Source organism: Orcinus orca, chromosome 8 (assembly GCF_937001465.1).
Source record: "Orcinus orca chromosome 8, mOrcOrc1.1, whole genome shotgun sequence".
NCBI classification, from domain to species: Eukaryota; Metazoa; Chordata; class Mammalia; order Artiodactyla; family Delphinidae; genus Orcinus; species Orcinus orca.
This window is the reverse complement of record NC_064566.1, coordinates 92359653-92374731: the sequence shown is the minus strand read 5'-3', so window position 1 is coordinate 92374731 and position 15079 is coordinate 92359653. Positions and strand designations below refer to the sequence as shown.

At 41.1% G+C, this 15079-nt stretch overlaps 1 protein-coding gene across 6 annotated transcripts in view; it reads left to right on the top strand.

The window, feature by feature from the left end:
• Nucleotides 1-15079, top strand: part of CADM1 (cell adhesion molecule 1) — a 334723-nt gene that overhangs the window by 32689 nt on the left and 286955 nt on the right. The window lies entirely within an intron of this gene.

Below are 15079 nucleotides of genomic sequence, written 5' to 3'. Positions count from 1 at the left end.
TCTCAGAACCAGAAATTAAGGGTAATATGGTTATGATTAACAGTACCACTTCCTCATGGGGTAAGACATAGAGACAACTTACAGTTTCATGCCATCCAAAAAGCACCATCTCCCACAATTTACTGATGTGACACAGGAGTCAGATCACATCGGGTTCAAATCCTGGCCGTGCTACCTTAGGCAAGTCATTGAACCTCTCTGAGCCTCAGTTTCCTCATTTGTCAAATAGGAAGGATAGCAGAATTGTTGTATTAAAACTAGGTTAATAAGTATAAAGCTATTAGAACAATCCCTGGGACATAGTACACACTATATGAGTGTTAGCTATTATTTTTTTTATTGTAGTGGAGAGGTTGAAGTGCCTTACATGAAAGGTAAGTGATTGTACTTAGACTAAAATTGTAGAAGTGGAAATCAGGGCTTCCATAAGAGTTTGTTTTGACAGAACTGTGTAATTCTTAAGCCAGCCTCTATTAGGGTAGAATACACGTATTGTGCATTTTAGGTAGGTATCATCCCCATCTGAATTTTCACGTAGACTTAGTTCATTTACTGCCCTGGGATAAATGAAAATTTGGAGCACCTGACTTTTGTTTCTAAAGACTCAACCCACGTAAGAAATACAATAAGGTGTACCCCTGCCCTATACCAGCAGACTCTTTTTGCCTTCTGAAAGAAACACACTCACACCACCCACATGGATACCACACACACACACACACACACACACACACACACACACACACACACACACACACACACACACACACACCCTAAGACATAAGGTACATTAGCCATTTCCGTGATAACTAAGTTGTTAATTGCTTTCTTTAGAAATTGTAGTCTTACTTTTAGGATTTTCACAAGTGAAACAGATATCCTATTCATGAAGTTTTGTCTGTTCTTTTCTTCTGGATTAGGCAAATCACCTGTTCGAGGAGAGCCTTTATTACTGTAGAAAAAGCTCCAGATCTGGCTGTCTTCAAGCTTTCTTCTTCCCGCTTCTCTGTCTCATCTCACATAATGTAGTGCCAGGAGTACAGGACTGGTATTATGGTGCTTACAGCCTTTCTTTTTTGTAATTTTCTGTGTGGCTTGAATTGTTTTTTCAGTGAACATGTAAAACTTAAAATTCTGGTAAATGTTGGAAGTAGGGAATTAACATTTGCAAAATTGCAAATTATTCTTAAAGTTTATGCTTATCTTTCTTATGGATACCATATACAGGCTGCTTTTGCATTAATTAAGTCTCTGTATATCAAAGCCACAGGCTGAGTGTTGCACCTGGTTATGAAATGAAATACTTATAGAAATATATTCACTTTTAATTTATTAATGGCTATAATCAAGATGAAAAGCTTTTCTTAATAATTAATGTCAAGAAGAGAAGTGTAAACTTAAGGCAAGTTGATGACTTCTCTCCAGAGGATGTATAGATGTGACTGGGTTTGTGCTTAAAAAATTTTTTTTTTCAGTTCCTTTGATTTGTTTTCTTTTGTTTGAAGGTCCTTATGTTTCAGCCTTGGCTTGCTGTAGAGTTAGGAGCAACCCCTGGTGTGCCTATAAACTCATTCACTCTTAAAAGGATGAGAATGTTTTAGATTTCTTTCCTCCTTTAAAGAAATTGTTCAGTTGCAATGGTGTTGGTCCAGGTGGTCCCTGCTATGTATGGCTCCTCTCTTTTCCATGCTCAACTCAGTGTGTTTATTTCTTAATGTCTTGAAATACCCAGCAAAACTCAAAATGGAAATGTCCTAGAAATCAAGCTTCTTATATGGCCCCACGAGCGTTTAGGAAACACTTTGTGAAACTGTTTGTGGGCACCTTTTGTTCTGGTTCCGGTGCTTCTGTCCATCATTTGGGGGTCATGGCTCTTCTAAGGAAAGAGCAGGCCTGGCCCCTCAAGCCTTTCTACCTTCAATCAGTTAGGTGCTCGTAGTTGAGCATATTGTGTCCCGCGATTCACAGCCTTTGTGTTAGGTACCCACTCCGAAGTGTTCCTTGTCGTTCAGAAGGTCGAAGTAGTCATCAGTGACTGAAGCCCAATTTAGATTCTTAAATCGAAATCACCGTTGAAGAATACTGTTGCTCCACTACAAACGTCTTCTGCATACCCTGAGTGTGTTCATCAGAGAACAAGCTCTCACCGGGTCTCTCATAAGATAAAAGCTTTTTTTAATCCCTTTTAACAGGTGCTGCTGCAGTTTATTTATAACCAATGCATTAACATGAAAAATACTGAAAGGGTCCTAAGTGGAAGGCGGCTATTGAAATATTGCCGTATTTAAATTATAGAATTTTGTCAGGCTGATTTGTGGAAAGGACGAGTCAATGTTGCCTGGTAAGTGGTGTACTCACTGGTTTCCTGTAAGTTTCTGCAGTGTGTTTGAGTCATGCAAAATCTGGGGCTTGCAATTGAATTGATTGCTCCCTTGCATATTTATAATCAGATTCATATTTGGCCAGCTTTCATGCTCCTTGACATTTCTGATCTTTCTGAAGCATGGCATATGTTAGAACTCTCTTGGTCTTCTAGACTTACTGCAGCACAAAGACTGGAGATCCTTCATTGAAAGAATTGCCAAGGAGGTTTCATTTAACCCCTTTCTTCCCAGTCCAAGTTTGAGCTCACACAGAGGGAAGGTAAATGGACCCTTTAATATTGTGCAGTATGTTGGCATTCTTGTTGATTTATATCTCTACTGCGTGTTCTCCTTCCTGAAAAATCTCCCCAGAGACTGAAGTAGTTGGGCTGTATTAATGGATGTTTATGTTGTCCTGTGACAGCTGGTTTTGCTAATTTGTTTTTACAGGGCAGTTTATAGTAAATGAATGGCATGCTGAATATTTTACTGAGATTTCAGATTATCTGAAGAATATTTTCCGGTTTACTAATTGGTAGATAATGCTGAGTACATTGATGTTGACATGAGCAAATGGATTTAAAATGATTTGAAGTGAGCTTCATTAAAAGATGCTCTAATCACAGTCAGCAGGAAATGTCAAACTAGTTGTGCCTTCATGCACACTGGTGGACCAGAACTCTTGTAGACTCAGGGTGTTACGCGTCATCATGGTTCTGGTTTTAGGGTGGTCCAGGGTAGGGGAAGTGATAGAGGCTTTTTCATAGCTTTTTTGGCTCTTAAAGTAAAGTAAATAACATATCAATTATTAATTACCTGTATGGTTAAATGAACATTCTCTGAAAATCGTGGTTTTACTGCTGGAGCCCCATAATGCATTATGGATTGGATACACGGAAATCATATTTGCTGCCCGCTCTGACCTGGAAGGCAGTAAATTACTTGGTACCCATTCCAGCAGAAACCTATTCTAGAATTAAAGCTAATGCGCTCATCAAAACATCAAGGAAAAACCTAGGCAAATGCATGCTAAATTCCCAGGTTAAAACTTAACAACGCTGGTTCTACTTGTCATTCCTGTAAAAACTGTAGAGGCTTTTTGATCAAAATTGACCATTTAGGGGGGAAAAAATCTATGGATATCAAATACAGGGAGTAGATTTAACAGTGAAGAAGACAGACTCCGGAATAAGACTTTCCAAGATTCAAATCTTACTTTTTTCCATTCCAACTGTGTGTGTTTGTGCAAGTAACTTAACCTGTCTGAGCCTTACTTTTCTTATCTGTAAAATGGGGATACTAATACCTCCCTTGTGAGGTTGCGGGAATATCTATGTATCTATGTCAGTGTTTATATTTCTATCTATAAAATGTTTATCAAAGTATAAGGCACTTGGTAAGGGCTCCATCAGTGTTTGTTAGCTCTTGTAACCAAAGTAAATCTATTTCGTCTTTCGGATACCTGCGCTTCATATGCGAAGGCATTAACCAGGCATCTTATTTGTATCGGTTTTAAGTTTTAGAAACACCTCTCTTGTCATTCAGAACACAGCTGTCTAGAACCATTGAAAAGTTCCTGATGAGGATATGATATTGGCTGTGATGAGACCACCCCAGATTCAGGCAATCGGTTGTGGGGAAATCTTGCTGCAGAAATCTTATTTTTCTCTTTGAATCCTATCAAAATACCTTTTTCCTTCCATCCCTGACACAGTGTGCTGAGGGAGTAGTGCTCCCAAGCAGAGATCCAGGGCTCTAATTATTTTCCAGTAAAAATAATATGATGCAGGAACTTGTCTGATGCTAATGAAATCTAGCCTTGTGGCAAGCAACCTGTTCTTTTCAGTTTTCTCATTAGCATCAGATTTGCGCTGCTAAACAGCCGTACAGTTGGGGTATCCTTTGAAGAGCATTCGTGGGGGTCAGCCCGACATGGAACATTGAAAGCTCCATGCTCTGTAGTCAGGAGGGCCTCCTGGCAATTGCTTTACCAGATTAGGAGATTGGTAAAGTATGCTGATACCGGCATAGGATGTTCTGAACTACACAAACAACATCCCTAAGTGACCCAACGTTGTTGGTTCTAAGCTTCTGGCTGTATTACATGTGAATTTGGTCTGTGTGCTTGAGGAAAAATCGTCCAGCTCATCCATTCATGGTTCTGCAGGGCAGCTGGAGCTGTTTTTTCCCTGCTCCTCAATGGCACCGTGTGTTTTAAAGCGGGAGAGGGCAAAGCAAAACAAAACTTCTCCCTCGAATGACCCGATCAGCTTTTCACTGTCCCCTGTAAACTATGCTGGAAATGTAATAATCTGTGATGCCTTGAGTGCAGGACACAGCCTCTGTTGACAACACCAAATGTGAAAAATGGCCCACCAGACTGCAGATGTGGTTTGTGGGTTAGTACAGACTTCCCTCATCAATGGGGAAATGGGGCCTAAGTCAGGCTTAGAAAATGAGAAAAATGCTTAAGGGATGTGACTAATGTCTGCCATGTGCACTATGCTACATAAACCCATTATGCACTTTAATTTAATGTTCTCTGTAAAGACTCAGGACCTGTCAGGAGAAGGAAAGAAACAAGCGATCCATCTTCAGTGAATTGTGTGAATAGATTTTTATATTTTTCAAAATACACAGTCACCTAAAACCCACTTTTCCCTTCATTCAGTTTTCTCCACGTCTGGTCCTTTCCCTATCTCACACGGCCACTCCGGAGGCTGCTTGTGAATTGTTTTGTTCAGTGAAATAACACTAATGTGTTAAGTATTTAACATTGCTAATTGATTCAATGTAAAGGAAAAGGGAAGAGATGCAGAGTGCCCCACATCTGTCAGCAGACTTGAGCAAACAAGACAGCATAAAGTCTGAATTGAAGATGATTCATCTCTGAGGCTGTTGGCCTCTGGATAATACAGCATTTCTTGCAGGTGGTGATGGGGCTGAAATGGGGAAAAGATTAACTTCCACCTGGGAGCTGGAAAACCGAGTAACTATTTTTAATAGAGAATTTGGCTCTATTTCTTCTTCTTTTCCCCTCAAAGCTTTTTGTTTTCAGGCTTCAGGTGTAGACTGGGAGATGACCAGGCAATGTTGGACTTCCAGCAGTGTCATCCTTTTTGCGTGTTGGGAACATTAAAACACTTACCTGTACTTCACTAAAGCAAGCTGAAATTTGCTGAAGATTTTAAATGATGAGTGAGGAAGTAGAAACCCCAGTGGGTCAGAGAGAATTTCTCCATTATAAAAACATAACCTTTCAGAGAGTACCCAATGGCAGTGAAATGTCAGGAACCTGGATTTTTACAATGGAAAGGGAGGCAGACTTGCCTTAAGTTTCCTATAATATGATTCTGAAATATGAATGTACATGTATACCTCATTTTTTCTTGAAGTTGTTTTGTTGGCTCCTGTGTGTAGGTGAAAAGTAATTGTGATAGCGATATCATTTTTGGCTTTGAATGGATTTTTTCTTTAAGATCAGAGAAGGCTAATGCCATGATGAGAAATTACTTAAAACCAGGAAATATAAATATTGAAACAAAGGTTGATCTTAGGAGTTAGTCTCAGCTCTTCTTTTTTTCTGAAGGAGAGATGGTAGTAAACTGAGGGCAGGGGTAGACTCGTTTCATTGGTTGTGGTCAGAAGTGTAGGTGCTGCAAAAAACCTCAGTTTGGTGACATCAAGCAGTGGGCTCCCATGTGGGGTCCATGAGAGCCCTCAGGAGATCCATGCATGGCTTTCGGCAGGTCTGTGAGTTTCCTGAATTACATGCCATGTTCTGTGTGCAGTTTTCTGCAAGGATCCGTGTTTTAATAAATAAACATGCTGAAATAAAGCCACTTCTGCCAGCTATCTTAAGTGCCTGTTTTACAGGTTGACGTGAGCCTGTGTGTCTTGTTCTTTCCCTTCCCTGTCACCCTCCCCTTCTGCAGAGCACACCGATGTCCCCTACCTCACCCCCTACCCTTCTTTCTCCCCCTTTTATCTTTTACACCACTGCCTCTCTTATTTGTGCACCCTTTAAAAAAAGATGATCTGGGTGCTTGCCAGATTGACTGACACACAAACTTCAAGGGCCTTCCTTAAACCATCCTTGCCTTCAAGTCAGGGAAATTGACTCCCATGCTCTGCTGCTGGGATAGAGCAATTAAGTCTTGTTTGATTACACCCCTTACCTCGTGGCTGCTCGGATACTTGCCAACAAAACGATGGTTTTCTAACTTCCCTTTCTTCCCTCCCTCCCCCTCCTCCACATCAAAAAGAAATTACTTGTAGAATATTTAATAGGTTCATGGGGCTCTGCTCTGGTGTAAGCTGTTTTCATTCTGTGTGAGATGAGATGAGGCACTTGTCAGCAGAGGCCTCTGATGATGTCGGCCCCCCTAGCTGAGCATGCGTCACCGTGGCCTGCAGACCTAAATTGGGTGGATCAGCAGAGGAGCTTCATGCTGTGGAGTGGGACGGCTTCCGGGTAACCCGAGGTGTCGCTGGCAGTTCTGCAGGTGAGAGGCCCAGGTTCTTCCTTTCCGGTTTAACTCTTGCCTTCTCTGCTGCTCTCCGTCCTTCCTTGTGGCCGGCTGAAGCAGTCAGCCTTCTGAGCTGGGTCTTGGAGTTTAACTTCTTCCCCCTCCGCTGTCCTGAAACCATACTTCTGAAGGTCACCAAGCACCAGTAGTCCTTAGTTAAGCCTTATCTTCCTTGCCTGCCCTACAGTATTTGGCACCATGAACTCCTATTTCCTTTGAAAAATGCCACTGTTTCTTCTGCAGCACTGCTTCTGCCTTTTAGGTTGGCTTTTTTGGGTGGCACTTGTGCTGGTTCTTTTTCCTTCTTCTCCCAGCCACATGTCTTCCCCAGTGTTTTGTCCGTTTCTTCTCTTTTCCATAGGCCCTCTTTAGTGTTCTAGATCTCATTCACTCCCGCAGCTTCGAGTCTAGCTTTTCTCTCCAGAGTGACCTTTTTTTTTTTTTTTGGAAATCCCTGCACTGCATTGTCAACTGCCCGCTGTTCCTGCCACCCCTTGGAGTCCCACTGCCCCATCAAACTCCTTTGGTTTCCAACAGAATTTATCCCTACCTGTTTCCCATCTCAGATCACCAACAAATATACAAATACACCCACCAAAGACAAAATCCCCAATTGGAGAGTCTGCTCCTGCCACCACCCTACACCTGCCAACCCAGGTCCTTGTGCATCTCCTTTTTCCTTTCATTGCTCACCACCCTTCTCCCAGGCAGCCCCAGGCCTGAGTCTCCGCAGACATCTCTGTTTCCTTCTGTGCTTCATGTGCGCGCAGGCACCAGGTTCTCTTGACCTTTCTAATAAAACCTTTCTTACCTCACACTTCGCATTGCCATGGCTCATGGTCAGCTATGTATTCCCTTGTGGCTTTTGTCTGTACAGACCCCATCCATCCCATGGACTGCGGACGGATTTAACTTCCTTAAACCCTGTTCTGATCACTCCCTGGTCCCAAAGCATCCTTGTTTTAAAAGCAGAATTCTCTGGCCTGCTGAGCTCACCAGATGCTCCCCTGCGCCAGTCTGTTGACCCAACTTACCATCAACCATGGTTTGCAATTTCTGACTCCCTACAAATTTTTTAAAAACATTTATTGTCTCTCATATTCTTATATTGAGATATTACTCATCCTTTTTCATCTATTACATTTCTATATGAAGATGAAACCTTCCCTTATCACCTTGGCTTTATCTGAACTACTATTCTGAACTACTACTAGAACTAGTAGAACCTGAACTACTACTGTTCTTACTCTCTATGAGATTTATGGTATTCAAGTTGGTTTAGAGTTATTTGTGTTTTCATTTTATCACCGTACCGGACTATAAATAGTGACAGAGTAGGAGCTTTATCTATTATGTATATATGCTGCCTAATATAGTACCATCTACATGTTAGGGGGTCCAATAAATATTTATTGAGAGAATTAATGAACTCCTACACTGAAATTCTACTTCATGTTAGCTGTCTAACCCAAAGTTACTAAAGATCTCTTCCTGCTAAAGATCTTTTGACTGATTTTTTTTTGGAGCCTTTCTACTGAGTCTTGCGAATTAGCATGGGTTCACAGACTCAGAACCTGAAATAAATTAATCTATGTTTGAAAGAAACCAGGGTGTGACTGTATAAGGATCTTAGTAAAAGTGCGATGGGGAATACAGAGCCAGTGACCAGTAGTTGATATAAGTGAGGTGGTTTTCTTTTTCTGTTTTCTAGCACATGGGCAGAATAAGGTGGCTTTTACCTCCAGTAACCCAGGCCAGGACCACATAAGGTTAAAAGAGCTGAGACATGGGAGAATGAGATCCATGAAAGAGAGAAAGTACAGTGCCTGACCATGTTAATTACTCGGTAACTAACTTCATTACTATTATTCCTGTCACCATTGTATTTTCACCATTTATGGTCATTAAAAAAAAAATACTGGGTACAGTGCATTTAAAGATCATCAGAAGGAATAATGAAAACCCAGTTGTAAAAGGTTAATGCATGGTTCTTAGGCCCTTGGACATGTTTCCCCAGCACTTCGTTACTGGTGGGGGAGCATTTTGTCAAACTTATCAGTAACGCTGTGTGTAGCTGAGTTGTATTGTTTCAGGCTATTTGTAAATATTATTTTGTGTGACACACTTCCAGGATCTGGAAAGCCTGGCCTTTGGGACTGATCCGAAGAGCTGTTTACAACTGTGGCAAACCAATACCCGTGGCCAAAGGGAAAGGTTTACACTGGGAGTCAACTTAAATGAAAAGGGAGGGTGTGTGGCTTCCTTAACCTTGTGTGGACTGGCTGTGCCGCAGCATTTGCTGCCAGGAGATAAGATTGTGAGGCTTAAGAAAGCCTCAGCATTGGTGAGAGCTCCTCTAGAAACAGAAACCTCCTTTGCGAGCCTATCTGCCAACTGGAGAAAAAAGGTGTCAGGTGTTCGGGGGCTGCTTTACAGGTACCAAAGCCCCTTAGTACATGTCCAGTTCCAAAATTTAAATCCTATTTGTGGGAAATCAGTAGAGGGTTTAATAGAAGGTTAACCAAATCATACATATACACACAGAAAGTCTGGCCTGAGTATGGAAAGGCCGGGGAGTCTGAATGTTCTGGTGAAGTACTAGGAGGTAATTTATTTTTAAAATTTATTAAACCCACTGAAGCATAAGTGTGAGGATAAGAGAAACCATATGCACATATGGTCCAGAGTGAAACTCTTCAGATTTCTGAGATGGTTGCAACCAGTGACTAAGCCATTTTGAATTAACGTGGTGTGTGAAAGTTTTTCCAGTTTAGCCTCTTCAGGTTCACTAGTGGTGGAGAGACAGCTAACTATTCAGTGATCTCGTTAGATGGGATTTCAGGAGGGAAGTGGGACCCTTCTCATCCTGGCTCTGGGCTGACTCTGTCTTTCAGGGGAAGAAACGGGGTTGGGGGGTCCATGCGGAAAGGAGATCTCTGCATCTCTTTTCTGGAGAGTAAGACAGGTCTGAATGCAATTTTATCCGAAGCTTTTGGTTTCTCAGGGGAAAATTGTGACACTGTAGTTAGAAATTTTATGTTTTAAAAATATACAGCTCTAACAAGAGACTAGACATTCTTTTGGTTTTCAAGTTTTTTGTTAAATGTAGGCCTTTGGTTGCATGGGGGGAGTAAAGGCAGTAAGTATGTTTGTGATAGAGAGGAATCTGCAGGACGATCTAATCAGAGGAAGAATTTAGAGGAATCAGACCAGAGACAAATCACTGAGCAGGATACAGAAGGGCATTGTGTGGCAATAACACTTCTTTCCATTCATTATTGCAGTTATAATTATGGAACCCAACATATTTAATTGGCACGGTGTACTCTTCTCTACTGAATAGATTGCATTGTTCCTGTTGAAAAAATACCCTTCTGCATTGGGAATCTCCACATGCGGCTCTTCGGCTCTCGAGAGGTTTCTTTGTTTACGTGATGAGTGATTAACTGAATTGTGGAGCCTTGCTAGGCGTCATCCCCGAAGATGAAGAGAAAAGGGGGTATCTGCTCTGCTCTAACTTTGAAGGGATTTGATTAATTAGAAAAAAATCTATTAGATCTTTGTGAGTATGTATGCCTTAACTTAGAAACACGTAAATGGAAGGATCAGTTGGGTTTGATATCTGGGCTAGTCTTGTATCTGATGCCAGAGGCCCCGTTCGGGGAAATTTTGTCTCCTGAGATGTTACTGGTATGTGCAATGGGATGTCGAGTGGCAGAAGTGGTATGTGATTTCAAGTATCCCTCAGGAGATGTGTGGCGACTGAACCCCTATAAATCAGAGCAGTGCTAAATGTGGATGGAGAGGAAAGGGATCTTATATAGGACTTGTTGGTGAATACCGGAGACGTTTTCTTTTCTAACTTGCAAGATGAAATGCAGGTATGGACTGGGGCAGGGTGTAACATAATAATAATAATTATAATAATTATTGTTACAGTTATTACAACCAGCATTTATGAGCACAGGTGGCCTGCCAAGCACTGTGCTAAAGCATTTTACCTTCATTGTCTCCCTGAATTCTCACAACGATTCTAGTGTCTTCTATAGTCCCCATTTTACTGATGAGGAAACCGAGCCTTGGATAGATTACTTCATTTTCTTGTCTGAAGATCGCACAGTTGATGAAGCGGGGGTGGAGCCTGATCCCACATGCCTCTCAAAGGCCACGTCTGTTTTTGCTCTCTGCTGTAGAACAGGCTGGAAAGGCATAGCTCATTGTTTTAAAGCCTTATTATTTTAGCCATGTTGTTCCTCACTACATATAAGCATTCCTACATCTGAAAATGATTCAGAGCTTAATGTGGTTGGAGGATCTCTGTGGAGATTTGGGGGTGGGGTACCTTAGCACCCCTGGAACATCAGGTTGTTGCCTTACCCAGAACTGTTTTCTGTGGGCGCCACAGGTAGTCCTGCTGTTCTGGATACAAAAGGTCTGTAGTTCAATTTCTTGCTGGAATGGATGCTTCACAAATAAGGATAATCTTTCATTTGATGTTTACTCACGTGAATTCCTTCTGTATTCTGTACTGTCCACATTGGGCTTTGCAATTTTTATATATTCTTGCCAGAATGCACTTATTCATTAGCTGTTTTTATTAGTGTTACGGTTGAGATGACATTTTCCATTCGAAACTCCAATTTTCTGTGGCTTTTAATTTTACAAAACAATTACCGATCAGACTGAAACTCCTTAGGCTGGTTTTCCTCTCAGAGAAGAGGTTTGGGGGGAGGTTTTAAAGTCTGTTCCACTTCTTGGCACCCTAGGCATTGAGATTCGTGTAAGTGCTCTTTAAATAAAGTTGCAATCACTTAATTATTTAAATAAACGGGAGCTGAATTATTTAAGGTTTTCTGGCAAGACAGAAGGTTCCAGATTTTCTCTTCTACCCCTCACTCAGAATTTTCCATCCCATTTTGTGTTGGCCAATGAAGAATGAATTTTTCAGTTGTGTTTTGCTATGTCTGCGAATCTAGGTGCATTTTGGGGAGGTCTTACCCAGGCTTAAGCCCATGGATTTTAAAAGTCAAGTTTGCCATTTTAGTTCATAGTCAAATGCATACTTTTAAGTTATGTCTTTTTATGCAATGTGGTTAAAATGAAGCCTTTGATCAAATTCAATTCATTGGGCACCTACAATGTGAAAGGGAGAGTAGCCGAGTGGAAAGAGTACAGTCTTGGAATTTGAAGGACCTGGGTTTGGATCCTGACCCTGGCATTGATGTGGCTTTATCACCTTTGCAAAGTTATTTAAGCTTTCTGCGCATCAGCTTCCTCTTGTGTTACCCATCGAATAGGCTTGGGGCCGGGTGTGGATTAAGGAAATGTATATGAAAGCCCGATGGTACCTAGCGTTTAGTAGACACTCAATATATAGTAACGAAGAAGTCTGTGCCAGGCACTATGCCAACTTTTGGGAATTTTGAGGTGGATAAGACAGAGGGGCTCCTGTCTTTACTGAGCTGTTAATCTGTTAATCTGTTAATGGCGAAGCAGAAGAAATTTCAAGCAGAAGGATTAGCCTGAGCACAAGTAGGTTTGGAACCATGAAAGTCAGTTAGTTGGCAAACTGTTAATGTTCCACGGTGTTTAATCTTTTTTTTTTTTTTTTTTTTGTGTGTGTTACGCGGGCCTCTCACTGCTGCGGCCTCTCCCGTTGCGGAGCACAGGCTCTGGACGCACAGGCTCAGCGGCCATGGCTCACGGGCCCAGCCGCTCCGCGGTATGTGGGATCTTCCCGGACCGGGGCACGAACCCGTGTCCCCTGCATCGGCAGGCGGACTCTCAACCACTGCGCCACCAGGAAAGTCCAGGGTGTTTAATCTTAACATGAATATAATTGGAAATATTAAATTGATGTGGTGTTTTTGAGGTTTATAATGCACATGACATACATTATTTCATTTGATCCTTGCAAAAACCCTGTATGGCAGAAAGGGATTACTGTCTTTATTTTATAAGGGATTTGAGTGATTTACCCATATTCACATAGGTAGTGGAAGAGCCATGATCAAAGTCCAGGTTTTTGCATTTCCTGTCCAGTGCTCTTTCTACTGTGTCATTCAACTAGTCGTATATCTCATCTGTATACACAAGTGCTAAGCCTTTAATGATAATTTAATGAGACTTTAAGAATGTTCCTTTTGCTTTTTTTTTAACTCAAATTTGGTTTTACTCAAGTTCATCTGACTGAAGATAAAATGATACAAAATCAAATTGAGGTTATGCTTTAGCCTCTATATGTATGTAACTTGTGACCTTGTAATTAAAAAAAATTAAAGTTTAGTTGTTTCCTCCCTCACACCCAAGTATAGTAGAGTCAAATTTCACCTTCGAATTTTACTTAGAGTGCAGGTTCCTTTTTGTATCAATATGTTTTATGTTGTCTTACTGAATGGACAGATCACTACTTAGACATTCAGATTTGCCCAGGGTACAAATCCACCCAGTTCTCACTATTCTTCTCTATTAATGGCAACAGTACATCTTTTGGGGGAGGTATCCTCTTTAAAGGGCCACTTTTGTTTCACTATACTTTATTCAAACCCATTGGATTTTTGCTGAAACTGTTAAGATTATAGATCTTTGGCCATCATCGAGTTTTAAAAACAAACGCACAGACTAGAAACTAATCCCCCGCACCACACATACACACACACACACACACACACACACACACACACACACACAGAGCCACTTGTGTTCTCTTTGCTCTCCAGGAACAGTGCCACTGGGCCAACTGTGGCATATTCAACACACGAGGCAGAAGCATGGCCCCACTTCTCAGAGAGGACTTACTTGCACCCCACAGTTGCTTTTGGACCCTGCCAGTTATTGGCATTTCCCCATAAGAATGCAGAACATGTGCGTGGTGTCAACTTGATCTTTGAACAGGAAGTTGCTGTGAATGGATGGCAATGCTAATGTGCCAGCGATCTGTGAAATGCTTCACCGTGTTGGGCACACAGCAGATTAACAGGTTCTTTCCTCTCCCAAGGAGGAGTGTTTACAAGGACTGGCTGCTTCTGGGTTTGCAGGGAAGATATTTTACAGTTAGGGAACAACTCACAGAACTTGTGTGGCCTTCCTGGAATACTGAAAGATTTTCTTCAGGGACTGGACTCTGTTGGAACCTTTTCCACAGTTGAGAGAGTCAATGAACATTCCATGGGCTTTGTTCACATTTTGAGTTCTGTTTTTTTTAGAAGAGAGAAACAAACATTTATTTAACATTCACTGGTATTAAACACTGGCCTTAGTACTTAATCAGATCTGATCCTCATAATAAACATGATTCCTATTTTAGAGATGAGTAAAGCACAACTCAAGAGAATTTGTAACTTGCTTAAAGCCACATAACTATTAAATTATAAAAGTGAGAGTTAAAAAAATTTATTGCGCGATATAGAAAAGGTACACATTATTCATTCATGTTTCAAAGTATTACAAAGTGAATTACTAGTGAAACTACTACCCAGGAATTCTGAGACAATGGATGAGTTGTCTACTTCTGAAATTTATATAATTTTTTAAATTGAAGTATAGTTAATTTACAATATTGTATTAGTTTCAGGTATACAGCAAAGTGATCCAGTTATATATGTGTGTGTGTGTGTGTGTGTGTGTGTATATGTATTTTTTTCAGATTATTTTCTACTATAGGTTATGATAAGATATTGAATATAGTTCCCTACACATTTTGAGTTCTTAGTACATTTTTATGTAAAGTACATACGGGGATTTTTCCACCAGACACTTCCTCACTGTCTTTATCTATATTTTTCCCCGTTTTTTTCCTTTAAAGTACTTCTGTTCTTAGAGATATCCTGCTCCCTTGCCATACAGACCTTTTTTTTTTTTTTTCCAAATACATTGAAGATTTGGAAAGAAATGATTATTGAATTTCTCAGTGAGGGCTGCTCATGAAATTTTGGGGCTTCACGTATGAGGCCTTTGGAATTTATTTTGATTTTTCAATTGTGAATAAAAGTGGAAGGACCTAAAGCTAGTAGCTGGTGCGATCCAAGAAGGAGTTGCCATGCTGATAAAAAGAATCTGAAAAAGAGAGCCCAGAAAGAGCTGACTTCCCCTCCTTTGAGGCCTTTTCCAGTTTCACCTGAGGGAAGTCCCCCCGCCATCTCTGGAGGGAAGGAAGATCTGAAACTTCTGCAGTCCTTCCAAGAGGTC